At 42.9% G+C, this 12,777-nt stretch overlaps 1 pseudogene; it reads right to left on the reverse strand.

Annotated features, from left to right (window-relative positions):
• Positions 1 to 1,920: 1,920 nt before the first annotated feature.
• On the reverse strand, positions 1,921 to 10,920 carry LOC113895908 (annotated as a pseudogene).
• Between the last annotated feature and the right edge of the window lie 1,857 nt (positions 10,921 to 12,777).

A 12,777-nucleotide genomic window follows, 5' to 3' on the forward strand; every position in this document is an offset into this window, starting at 1 on the left:
CCCACTCCTCTCCGCTGGATACCCAGTTTGTTCCCACAGGCAGCGAACAAAAGTGTTAAAATTTTCTTGGTTTGGAGGCCCATTCCTGCCACTTCCTCGCAGTCAGAGCCTCTCTAAGGTCTGATTGTATCCGCCATCAAATGGCACGAATTTATTACCTAAACATAAGGATGTCTTGAATGCTGAATGACAAGATCTAAGTATATAGATTTTTACACCGTGCCTTATGTAGTGTTTTGTCTTTTTTTTGGCCGCGCCTCACAGTTTGCGGGATCCTAGTTCCCCAACCAGGACTCCAACCTGGGCAGAGTCCTAACCACTGGACAACCAGGGGATTCTCTGTTTAGTCTATCTTGATTATTGCCTTGCTCCAAGGGCTTAGAACAGGACATAGCACATAGTACATACTCAATAAGCATCAGTTTATGCAATGAAAGAACGACAGATTTACAGAAGGGGAGACTGTTCCACCATTCATTCAACTTGTATCTATAGATACATCCCCACTAGTGCCAGCCTCCATGCTGCACGGGGGTGAGAGAGGATGGGTCACGAATTTATTAAGCACTGGTTGTGTTTCACTAATAATAACAGCAATGTGAAAGTGAAAGTGTTAGTCATTCAGTGCTGTTCAACTCTGCGATCCCCCGTGGACTGTGGCCCACCAGGTTCCTCTGTCCATGGAATTCTCCAGGCAAGAATACTGGAGTGGGTAGCCATTCCCTTCTCCAGTGAATCTGCCCAACCCAGGAATCAAACCTGGGTCTCCTGCATTGCAAGCAGATTGTTTACCGGCTGAGCCAGGGAAGTCCAATGAGTGTTTGTGGCTCAGTCGTATCCAACTCTTACATATGTTTTCTTAATCTTGGGATTGGAAATGGAGCTGATATCTATTCTTGCCAGCAGAGGGCGCGTTTGCCCTAGAAGCTTTCCTTTCAGGACCACTGGCCTAAACTGGACTCACCTCAGCAAAACGCTGATCTACAAGCCTTGGGCTAATGCTACGGGTTTCTCAGTGTGGTGGAGTCCTCACTGAGGCCACGTCTGGAAAACATCCACCAATAAAGCCCACCTTAGGGCCTTTGCATTTGCTATCGCCATTGTCGGTAACATTCATCTGATATACCCATGTCCGGGTTATATTCTCACTGCCCCATTCCTCTTGACTTTCCCAATCTTTTTTAATAATTTATTTTCTAATTTTTATTTTTGGTTGCACCAGGTTTTTGTTGCTATGCTCAGGCTTTCTCTAGTTTCCACAAGAAGGGGCTGCCCTTCATTGTGGTGCTCGGGCTTCTCATTCGGTGGCTTTTCTTGTTGCAGAGCATGGGGCTCTAGGTGCTTGGGCTTCAGTAATTGTGGCACATGGGCATAGTTCTTCCCCAGCATGTGGATCTTCCTGGACTTTGGATTGAGCCTGTTTCCCCTGCATTAGCAGGTTCTTATCCAGTGTACCACCAGGGAAATCCCGCAATCTTTTAACAAAATAATTTAATTAATTTATTTATTTTTGGCTGCACTGAGTCTTCACTGCTGCTCAGGCTACTCTGTAGTTGTGGTGTGCTGGCTTCTCATTGGGGTGGCTTCTCTTGTTGTGGAGCACGGGCTCTAGGGTGCACAAACTTTAGTAGCTGCAGCTTTAGGGCTCTAGAGCACAGGCTCAATAGTTGTGGCCCATGGGTTTTTTGCTCCATGGCATGTGGGATCCTCCTGGATCAGGGATCAAACCTGTATGTCCTGCATTAACAGGCAAATTCTTTACCACTGAGCCCCCAGGGATGACTTCCCCAATCTTAAGAAACTTCCAGGGACTTCTGTGGTGTGCTGGAGTCCAGCCCCAGCAGGATCCAGGGGTACCCTCAGGAGAGACGCGTCGGCATCAGCGAGAGAGAGAGAAAGAATGACACGGGGAGACCAAGCTTCAGTGAGAGAGGCCCGTAGCTTTATTTTCAGAAGGAGCTTTTATACCCTAAGTTGTATAGAGAAGATAATGGGTGCAAAGTCATGCAAGGTCAGCAGTGCTTGACCCTTATTGAAACCAGGCTTTCTTTCTGCAAACCTATCACATACAAAGGCTTTAGGTGATTTACATCATCTTCTGGTCAGGAGACCTGCTAACATTCTTCTTCTGATAAAGGTTAGTCAACCAGAAAAACTTATTTTCTCCAAAGGTGATTTTTCTTAAAGTTTGGCGCTGCTCCCTGAAAGCACCAGATAGAGTTGCATTCCTATAGGGCAAAAGGTGCAGTGGGGATAATCAAGGGGAGAATTTATTAACTCAAGGGTCTAAGGTTGTTAACATTAAAGCTTCTACTTATTTTCTATATACCAACTATATTAATCAATACACTCCCACGGACACAGTGAGTGGGTAAGGGATATGGAAACTTGGCAGCAAGCATTAGCTCAACAAAGAAATCCTCTACTTAGTTGTATTTTAACAATATTAACTCCCCAAGAAGCTCTGCATTGTTAGAATATCTTAAGCTTCCTGTGCCTCTCTGGTTGGGAGGCTGTGAACAATCACATGTGTAGCAGTAAGAGTCCGGAAACCTATCAGGCAAGTTAGAGAGCTATCTGAGGGATTTGAATTGGAACACACCTATTATGCCCTGGAGACTTATTAACTAGAGCTCTAAGTTGATTTTCTTACAGAGAAAGGTGGTCAGGGATAGCCCCCCATAAATGTCAGAGGAATTGGTGAAAGTCGTAAAATAGTAAAACAAACAGATTCTGGTTTTGGGGTAGACGCTCAGGCAGGTCCAGGGGGGCCCCTCGAGGTCTGACTCGCCTTGCCCATCAGGCCTCTTCCGCATGACCTTGTCATGGGCGGGAACTCCCATGCTGGCTCCTGGCATCTCCCCCTTTTTTGTTTCTTAAGACAGCCAGATGTAATTCAGTCGCGAGCTTCTGAGTGCTCTGTCAAAGAATTCTGACAATACAAGGAAGAATAATTATGAAAAGCAGAATTAGAGCGGCCACTGCAGCATAGCTAAAAATAGTAGACAGAATGTTCTTTCCTGAAATAAAGTTAGAGAATGTATGGAAAAAGTCACTTGCTACTCCTGCGGCAGTAAAATCTAATCAGGAGTGTTCCATGGTCTTTATCTGATTGTGAAGTTTCCCTAAATCTAAACTAATTTTGGAGCTATTTCAGACACCTGAAATATGATTTTTAATCTTTTCCCAGTCATAATCTGTGTCGTTTACTTTCAACGGTGTTACACATATCCACCGATAGTCGGCATGACACGACAGTGCCAATTTCACTTTTAATGCCTGTAATTCAGTTCCAATATGTATTATTGCTGCTTCTAGGGCGTCTATCTTCATTTCTAGTTTCCTGTCTATAGCTTCCTGTGTTGCCAATGTTAAAGAAACATTTTTGGACATAGTATCAACATATTGAGCAGTATATACTTGTTGAGTTAATGATATTGCTGCCACACTAACAGAAGTAATTGCAGTTATCAAAGCTGCTATTCCCAGGATCAGTAGGCCCACAAACCGCTGTGATCGCATTAAATCCTGTAGTTGTTGTAATACAGCAAGACCATAATTATATCAATGCGTGGTTACAGTTTCAGGCACCATAAGATAGGGTGGACGTTGCAACACCACAAAAGAGCAAACATTATATTGGGGGGTCAAACAAGATGAGAGCATACATTGTTCACAAGACACTACATGAGGTCCACCTGAATAATTCATTTGTATATTAAGTCTTTTGGAATCATTAGAGAAGAGAAAAACATAAGGCGAGGGTAGACAAGCTAAAATAGAATAAGTAGAAATATTTTCTGGCCGGGTTAAGGTAGTAGGGGCAGTGGCGGTAAGGGCCCTCCAAATTTCTGGTTGTCAAAAAGTTCTGCCCTTAGCGGTATAAGACAGCATAGGAGGAATAAATTGATTATTATGCCATCTAGTGGCGAGTAATGGCCAAGGAACTGGATTTTCTTTCCAATTGTCAAATCTACCGTTAAATGCATCATCGGTCATTGGATCCTGACCTGGATCGGGGTTGCTCCAGTCCTGAATGGTATAATTTCCTCCTCCTGGTATTCTGTAATCAATTCTAGAATTATAAGTACAAGATTTCCAAATCCGATACCTGGAACGACCATCTATGGTGTTCCATATGACATCTGAAGGGGCAGCATTGTGACAATTTGGATATTTTGGTGGAGATTTGGAAAGCAGGGATTTGTAGGGGTCAAGGATCCCGGGCATACGAGCCAGTAATATCCAAACTGACCGGTAATTTGAGGATGGGGAATCTGTCAGAATTGCTTTTTTAGAGGCTCCAATACATCCTTCTTTGGTAGGAGTAATAAAGCTTCCTGTATGATCAAAGGGGAAGTTGAAACAAACAGGAAGATCGTCTGTTAATCCCTTAAAGGTATAATTGAAATTAATAGGGTATTTATCCTTTGTGTAGGAAGTGTATGATCCTCCCAATAACTGAGGCTGGTTTGTGTGGACCCGTATAGGGTCACTGTTCCAAGTAACTACTTGAAAGGAGGATCTGGGAAGTATGCCCATTACTTTTCTGGAGCGGGGGAGGAGGCGCTTACCTGGCAAGATAGTAAGGCAAGCAGAGCAATAAACACTCTCTCAGGAGAGGCTGGAGAGCCCTGCAGGGAAGCTACCCCTTGTGCCTGGTGACAGAGCATCTTAATCTGTCCCCAGGTAGGTATGGAGGCTTGTTGAGTTGCACAAGCTGGGCGTCCTGGTGGTCTCCTGCAGGGTAAAGAATTAGGGGGGACAGTATCTTTTAGACGGAGTTGTGACATCCGTCTGGTGGGTGGTTCCTCTTTCTGTTCATCCGGGATCTCTGGTGTCATCTGTCTCGAGGTCAGCTGGACTTCCCGTATCGGTGGAGGGAGTGGAGGTAGAGGAGGTCCCTTCCTTTTTTGTGGTCGAGGCAATGCGGGGACCAGGTGCCTGGGGGGCTGCGACATGATGAATCAGTCTGTCCAGGATCCAAATTGGAGAATCTGCGTCCTGTGGAAAAACACAAGCATATCCTCGGCCGCTAGTTAATAATGGGTCGGGACCCCTCCATTGTCCAGAGAGGAGGTCCTTCCACTTCACCAACGGCTTTATATTTTGTCATTCCGGGCACCAATGGCGAAGCATTGCAGTGGCTCCAGATGAATCAACATTCAGGTTATTTATTACAAAGAGAGCATGCTGCAGGATCTGATGGGGGGAACTATGTTTAAATTCCCCTTCCTGTAATTTTTGAATTTGTATTTTTAATGTTTGATGTGCTCTTTCTACTATAGCTTGTCCCTGTGGATTGTAGGGGATGCCTGTGTTATGTTTTATTTGAAACTTTATACAAAATTCTTGGAAAGACTTAGAAGTGTAAGTAGGGGTATTATCAGTTTTTAAAGCTTTTGGTAGGCCTAAATATGAAAAACAAGTAAAGAGATGTCGTACTACATCCTTATATGCCTCTCCAGTGCGAGCAGTTGCAATAATGACATGAGAAAAAGTATTTACAGTTACATGAACAAAAGACAATTTTCCAAATGAGGAGACATGAGTTACGTCCATCTGCCAGAGTATATTAGGTCTGACACCGCGAGGGTTAGCTCCCATAGGTAAATTATTTATAGTAGTGGGACAATGTGAACAGGAATGAACAATCTCTCAAGCAGATTCTTTTTTTTTTAATTTTATTTTTAAACTTTATGTAATTGTATTAGTTTTGCCAAATATCAAAATGAATCCGCCACAGGTATACATGTGTTCCCCATCCTGAACCCTCCTCCCTCCTCCCTCTCCATACCATCCCTCTAGGTCGTCCCAGTGCACTAGCCCCAAGCATCCAGTATCATGCATCAAACCTGGACTGGCATCTTGTTTCATACATGTTATTTTACATGTTTCAATGCCATTCTCCCAAATCTTCCCACCCTCTCCCTCTCCCACAGAGTCCATAAGACTGTTCTATACATCAGTGTCTCTTTTGCTGTCTCGTACACAGGGTTATTGTTACCATCTTTCTAAATTCCATATATTTGCATTATTATACTGTATTGGTGTTTTTCCTTCTGGCTTACTTCACTCTGTATAATAGGCTCCAGTTTCATCCACCTCATTAGAACTGATTCAAATGTTTTCTTTTTAATGGCTGAGTAATACTCCATTGTGTATATGTACCATAGCTTTCTTATCCATTCATCTGCTGATGGACATCTAGGTTGCTTCCATCTTGAGGAATCTGAAATTGATATCTTAATGCAGTAGCATTTTGATGATGGAGTGAATGAGAGGCTCGGGGTTCTTCAAAAGCAGAGGCCACTGTAACCTTGGTTAGTGAATCTGCCAGATCATTTAAGACATTTAAAGGTCCGGGCAGTCCAGAGTGAGCTCGAATGTGGCCAATAAAAAATGCTCGGTTTCCTTTCCAAATTTGTTGCTGCAGTTTAGTTAACAAGTGAAATATTGTGGTTTTGTTTTCAGGTAAAACTGCAGTCTCAATATGCAGAAACAGCCTGACCACATACTGAGAGTCAGAGTAAAGGTTAAATTCCTCCTCTGCAAACATAACAAAGGCCTCTATAACAGCTATGAGTTCAGCTCTTTGAGCTGAAGTTTCTTGTGTTTGTAAAACCTTATGCTGATTTCTTGTAACTATAGAAGCTCTGCCATTAGCTGACCCATCAGTAAAGGCCATTTGAGCATCTGGAATGGGGAATTGTTTGCACCTAACAGGAAAAATAACTGGGTGTCTAGATATAAAGTTTAACAAAGCACGTGAGGGTAAATGATGCAGAATTTGACCAAAATAGTTTCCTATGGCAATCTGCCAATTTTCATCAAACATTAGAAGAGCATCAATCTGTTCTTTGTTATATGGAATTACAATTTCTGATGGCTCGTTACCAAATAATTCAATGTTCCACTTTCTTCCTTTTAATATCAACTTAGCTATCAGCCCTGGATAAGAAGCCACTACCTTTTTAGCTTGAGCAGGAAGGTGGACCCACTCTAGGGGGCCGTTTTGCCATAAACCCCCCGTAGGTGCAGTTGGGGTAGCCAGGCAAAGGAATTGCCAGACAGTTGTCAGTTCAATTCTTTTCACGTAACTATCAGATAAAGCCTTTTCTACTTTGTGTAGGGCCTCCTGAGCCTCAACAGTTAATTGCCTTTTTGAAGTTGGACCAGGATCCCCACGCAGAATGTTGAAAAGAGGCTTCAGCTCAGCAATGGTTAGTTTTAGATAGGGCCTTATCCAATTAATATCACCTAAAAGTTTTTGATAATCATTCAGAGTAACAAGATGGTCCTTTCTTGATTTTAGTGGGGCATGAGTTACTGTTTCTGAATTTATAACCCTTCCTAAATAAGTTATGGGTGGATTGGTTTGAATTTTTTCTGGGACAACTTTCAAGCCTCTAGCCAGTAATGCCTGAGTTAATTTGTGAAGAACAGATTGCAGGTGGGCCCTATCTGGGTGAGCTATGAGGATATCATCCATGTAATAGATCATGTATACTTGTTCATATTTAGCCCTAATATCTTCTAGAGCAGCATTAACAAATGTTTGACATAAGGTAGGGCTATTTTTCATTCCCTGAGGTAACACTTTCCATTGAAATCTCAAATAAGGCTGTTTAAAATTTTCTGAAGGGAGACTAAAGGCAAATCGCTTTTTATTTTTGGTATTTAAGGGAGTGGTAAAGAAACAATCCTGTAAATCAATAACAATTATATCCTTTGGGAATAGCTACCGGGGAAGGGAGCCCAGGTTGTAAGGCCCCCATATCTTCCACAGTGGCATTAATGGCTCTCAAATCTTGTAAGAGTCGCCACTTACCAGATTTTTTCTTAATAACAAAAATGGGAGTATTCCACGGACTATTAGAGGGCTCAATGTGTCCTAATTGCAACCGCTCAAAAACTAAAGTCTTAGCTGCCAATAATTTTTCTTTAGGTAGAGGCCACTGTTCTACCCACACTGGATCTTGAGATTTCCATGTGATAGGGTTGGCAGCAAAAACAATGGCCTCCATTATAAATTTGGATACCCTAATCCAGTACATTGCTGTCGAGGAGTTGGGCATATTGGCTCAATTATTCCTGTCTGTTATTTGCCTAATCCTTTTGATGGATCATAGCCCATATGGAGCATTTGGGAGGTCACTTTGTCATCAGGGCTAAAAAGTAGCACTCCCATTTGAGACAGCATGTCCCTCCCCCATAGGGTAAAGGGAAGCAAAGGAACTACATAGGGTTGGAAAGTTCCATAAGTATCCTCAAACCGCCAGTCTAATATTTTTGCACTCTTAACTACTGCAGGGCTCTCCCTAATCCCACCAGCTCATTTTCAGTAGTATGTGTTGGCCAGGAGCTGGGCTGTTCTTTCCCAGCAATGCAAGAGACATCTGCTCCTGTGTCTAAAAGCCCCACAATAGACTTGCCACTGACCAGAATATTTTTCATGGGGCGTTTCTGAGTAATTTCTGTTATCCAAAAGACCATATCACTGGACCCAAATCCTTTTTCCTGTCTCTCACTTTGAGTAGCGGTGTGTCCTATGGCAGTGTAGTAGGGCAAAAGTAAAAGTTGAGCTATTCTTTGTCCCTGATGAATTTGTGTAGTTTTAGTTGGGGGTGAAATCATTATCTGAATTTCTCCTGTATAATCTGAATCAATCACTCTGGGGATAATTGTAAGACCTTGCATAGCTGAGGAGCTTCTGCCTAATATAATTCCCACCAGGCCTGTTGGTAATGGACCTTTAACCTCTGTAGGGGTTTTTATAGTAGGACTATCTGGTGTTAATATTGTTGAGGTGGTGGAACTGAGGTCCAGTCCTGCACTGCCTGGGGTTGCTCTGATGAGTTCTACGATGGGATGAAGGGTATTAATGGGTTTAGCGTTGTTGCCCCAATTGTTGTCGGGGCCTGAGGCTGGCCCCTCAACCCGTTTTCCCTACTGCTGGTCAGGAACTAGCAAGGTTCCGTTTTTATGGAATTTTGATCTGCAGTCCTTTGTCCAGTGATATCCCTTCTGACAACGAAGGCAAGGAGTCTTAGGGAGATTAGGAGTCACAGCCAGGGAGGCAGGATTTGGCAGAGAAGAACCAGCTGTTTTTTGGGGGCAAGCGCGGATAAAGTGCCCCTCCTGGCCACAAGAAAAGCAGGCTTTGGACAGGTTAGTATTCTGTCCTTGATTATTTAAATAACTCTTTGATGGATTATTCCTGCCTGCAAACAAGGATTGAACTGTCTGTTGATAAGAACTTCCTTTTATGGCTGCAGCTATGACAATGCCCCGCATTATTGCTGGTCCTACATCTGCGCATTGCTTGATGTAGTCTCCTATCTCCCCAGATTTTTTTATAGGACGTAGGATGGCCTGGCAGGTAGAATTAGCATTTTCAAATGCCAGTTGTTTTACCAATATTCCAGCTGCCTCATCACTAGGAATTACCCTGTGAATTCCCTCTATAAGTCGTGATACAAAGTCCTCATATGGCTCTTCTGGTTTTTGTTTAATGTTTGAAAAGGAAGAGGTTGATTCTTTCCCTTGAGGCAATGATCGCCAGGACCCAAGGGCGCAGGCTGTTACCTGTTCTAAAGCCTCTCTATCTAGACCCATCTGATCTCTAATTGTATCAAATTCATTAATTCCCTCCAACATTTCTTGTACAATGTGTCTCGGGCCATATCTGCGGTTAGCACTAGCCTGCTTTCGGGCGAGGTCCTCATATTCAGCTCTCCAGAGTAGATATTGTCCTCCAGACAGAGAAGCCTTAGCGACTGTTTTCCAGTCGTATGGGATCATCCATCTGGCCGCTAAGGCGTCTAACAATGTAAGGGTGTATGGAGCTGTAGCCCCATATAAAGCACAAGCCTGTTTGAGTTCTTTAATCAGTTTCATTGAAAGGGGTTCCCAGGAGGGGACGTCTCTCCCATCCCTTTCCTCAAAAATTACAGAAAAACAAGCCTCAAGGTGGGGATCAAATTCATCTTCGGGACTAGAAAAAACCCTTCTCTGAGAAACTCCTAGCGGAGGCCGCTTCCCCTCATAAGGAGGAGGAGGTATGGGGGGATGGGAGCGTCCCATGTTTCTCTTTTCCTGTTCTGGAGATTTAACTGTTTGCTGTTTGGATCTTACGAATGGTCTGATTGGGGATGTTTCTCTCAAGCTCTTAGGAGCATCTTTAGCTGAAAAAGACCAATATTCATCAGAATGATAGCGAGCTGCTGCTGCTTCTAAATCTTTTTCATCTTGGAGCGAAAGCTGTTCCTCCTTTTCATCCCCACTTTCTAAATGACTGTTGGTGTTCATGGCAGCCAGCATACTTCTTAACTGCCGATAGCTAGGCTTGGACTCTTCCTCCTCACTTTCCTCCTTAATAGGCACTCGTTCAGATTCATGAGCAGGGTCTAAAGCATCTCTAATCATATTCCATAAAGAAAAGGTATCAGTGGGCACCCTTTCCGGACATGCAGAATGTAGTAAGTTTTTAACTGTTTCCTTACCTTCTCCCATGTTTCTAAGTTAACAGTGCCCTCTTCTGGAAACCAAGGACACTGTTCTTGTACAAATGTAAAAAAGGATTGAACATTAGCCTTTTTAACCTTAATTCCTCTTTTGTTTAACAATTGCAAGATTACTCCTATAAAGAGTTGTTGTTCTTTTGACTCCTTGTTACCCGTGTCAGAGATTTCTGTCTGCAAGGAAAGAGTCAACACTACCCACTCCTACTCACCCTACCTATCTTATGCAGGGGGGTCCGCGGCACCCTGAGTGGGGTCCTAGCCGTCCCGAAAAACTGCACAACGGGGGAGACTTACCTTTGGGACCCTGTTCGGGTGCCACTTGCTGGGGTCCAGCCCCAGCAGGATCCAGGGGTACCCTCAGGAGAGACGGCGTCGGCGTCAGCGAGAGAGAGAGAGAGAGAGAGAGAGAGAGAGAGAATGACACGGGGAGACCAAGCTTCAGTGAGCAAGGCCCGTAGCTTTATTTTCAGAAGGAGCTTTTATACCCTAAGTTGTATAGAGAAGATAATAGGGGGTGCAAAGTCATGCAAGGTCAGCAGTCCTTGACCCTTATCGAAACCAGGCTTTCTTTCTGCAAACCTATCACATACAAAGGCTTTAGGTGATTTACATCATCTTCTGGTCAGGAGACCTGCTAACATTCTTCTGATAAAGGTTAGTCAACCAGAAAAACTTATTTTCTCCAAAGGTGATTTTTCTTAAAGTTTGGCGCCTCTCCCTGAAAGCACTAGATAGAGTTGCATTCCTATAGGGCAAAAGGTGCAGTGGGGATAATCAAGGGGAGAATTTATTAGCTCAAGGGTCTAAGGTTGTTAACATTAAAGCTACTACTTGTTTTCTATATACCAGCTATATTGATCAATACACTCCCAGGGACACAGTGGGTAAGGGATATGGAAACTTGGCAGCAAGCATTAGCTCAACAAAGAAATCCTCTACATAGTTGTATTTTAACAATATTAACTCCCCGAGAAGCTCTGCATTGTTAGAGTATCTTAAGCTTCCTGTGCCTCTCTGGTTGGGAGGCTGTGAACAATCACATGCGTAGCTGTAAGAGTCCGGAAACCTGTCAGGCAAGTTAGAGAGCTATCCGAGGGATTTGAATTGGAACACACCTATTATACTCTGGAGACTTATTAACTAGAGCTCTAAGTTGATTTTCTTACAGAGAAAGGTGGTCGGCGATAAACATCAGAGGAGTTGGTGAAAGTCATGAAATAGTAAAACAGACAGATTCTGGTTTAGGCCTCTCCCGCATGACCTTGTCATGGGTGGGAACTCCTGTGCTGGCTCCCGGCAGTGGTGGTCCAGTGGTTAAGACTTGTAGGCTCCCAATGCAGGAGGCGCGGGTTCCATCCCTGGTCAGGGAACTAGAACCAGCAAGCCTCAATTAAAAAGATCCCACATGCTGCTACTAAGACCCTGCAGCTAGATAAGCAAAAAAATTTTAAAAAGAACCTTCCATCACTGATGAGTGTATATCACATAGCCTGTAAGTCATATTATGCTTTTAAAGACTTCTGTACATTGACAATGCCCACTTTTTTTTTTTTTTCCCAAACATTGATCTATTTATTTGGCTACTCTGGGACTTAGTTGCGGCATGCAGGGTCTTAGATCTTCGTTGCAGCATGCAGGAGCCTTAGTTATGGCATGCAAATTCTTAGTTGTGTTACATGGAACCTACTTACTTCCCCGTCCAACCATCTCGTCCTTTGTCATCCCCTTCTCCTCCTGTCCTCAATCTTTCCCAGCATCAGGGTCTTTTCCAATGAGTCGAGAATTTAATAAACTTGACTTATGATTTCATCTTATTTAAAGTATATTTATTTAAGTTTTTAAAATAGATAATACATCATTCAAAAAATATGGATAAAATGTATACTGTGAATTATCTTTCCCATGCCTGTCCCATGTAATAGTGTTAACTTCTTAAGGTTTTTTAACCTCTTAATATTAAGTGATGTTTAGTATTCATTCTTATGTATACTTACAGACATTTTACAACATGATAAAAGAAAATATATACTTTATTTTTGCAGTTGTTTTGTTTGGAGTTGATTTCATCTCGGTATACTAATGATTCTTTTTTTAATCTTCTGGACTCTTTCATACTAGACTGATGATGTTTTTGAATTATCCTTTTCCACTAGTCATGGATCACTGACCCATGGAATTGTCTAAAATTTCAAAACTCTAACAACTTACTCAAATATAAGTTTCATAATAGTTTTTGAAGAACTCAGTAGCA

The sequence above is a fragment of the Bos indicus x Bos taurus genome, chromosome 7, assembly GCF_003369695.1.
Source record: "Bos indicus x Bos taurus breed Angus x Brahman F1 hybrid chromosome 7, Bos_hybrid_MaternalHap_v2.0, whole genome shotgun sequence".
NCBI lineage: Eukaryota > Metazoa > Chordata > Mammalia > Artiodactyla > Bovidae > Bos > Bos indicus x Bos taurus.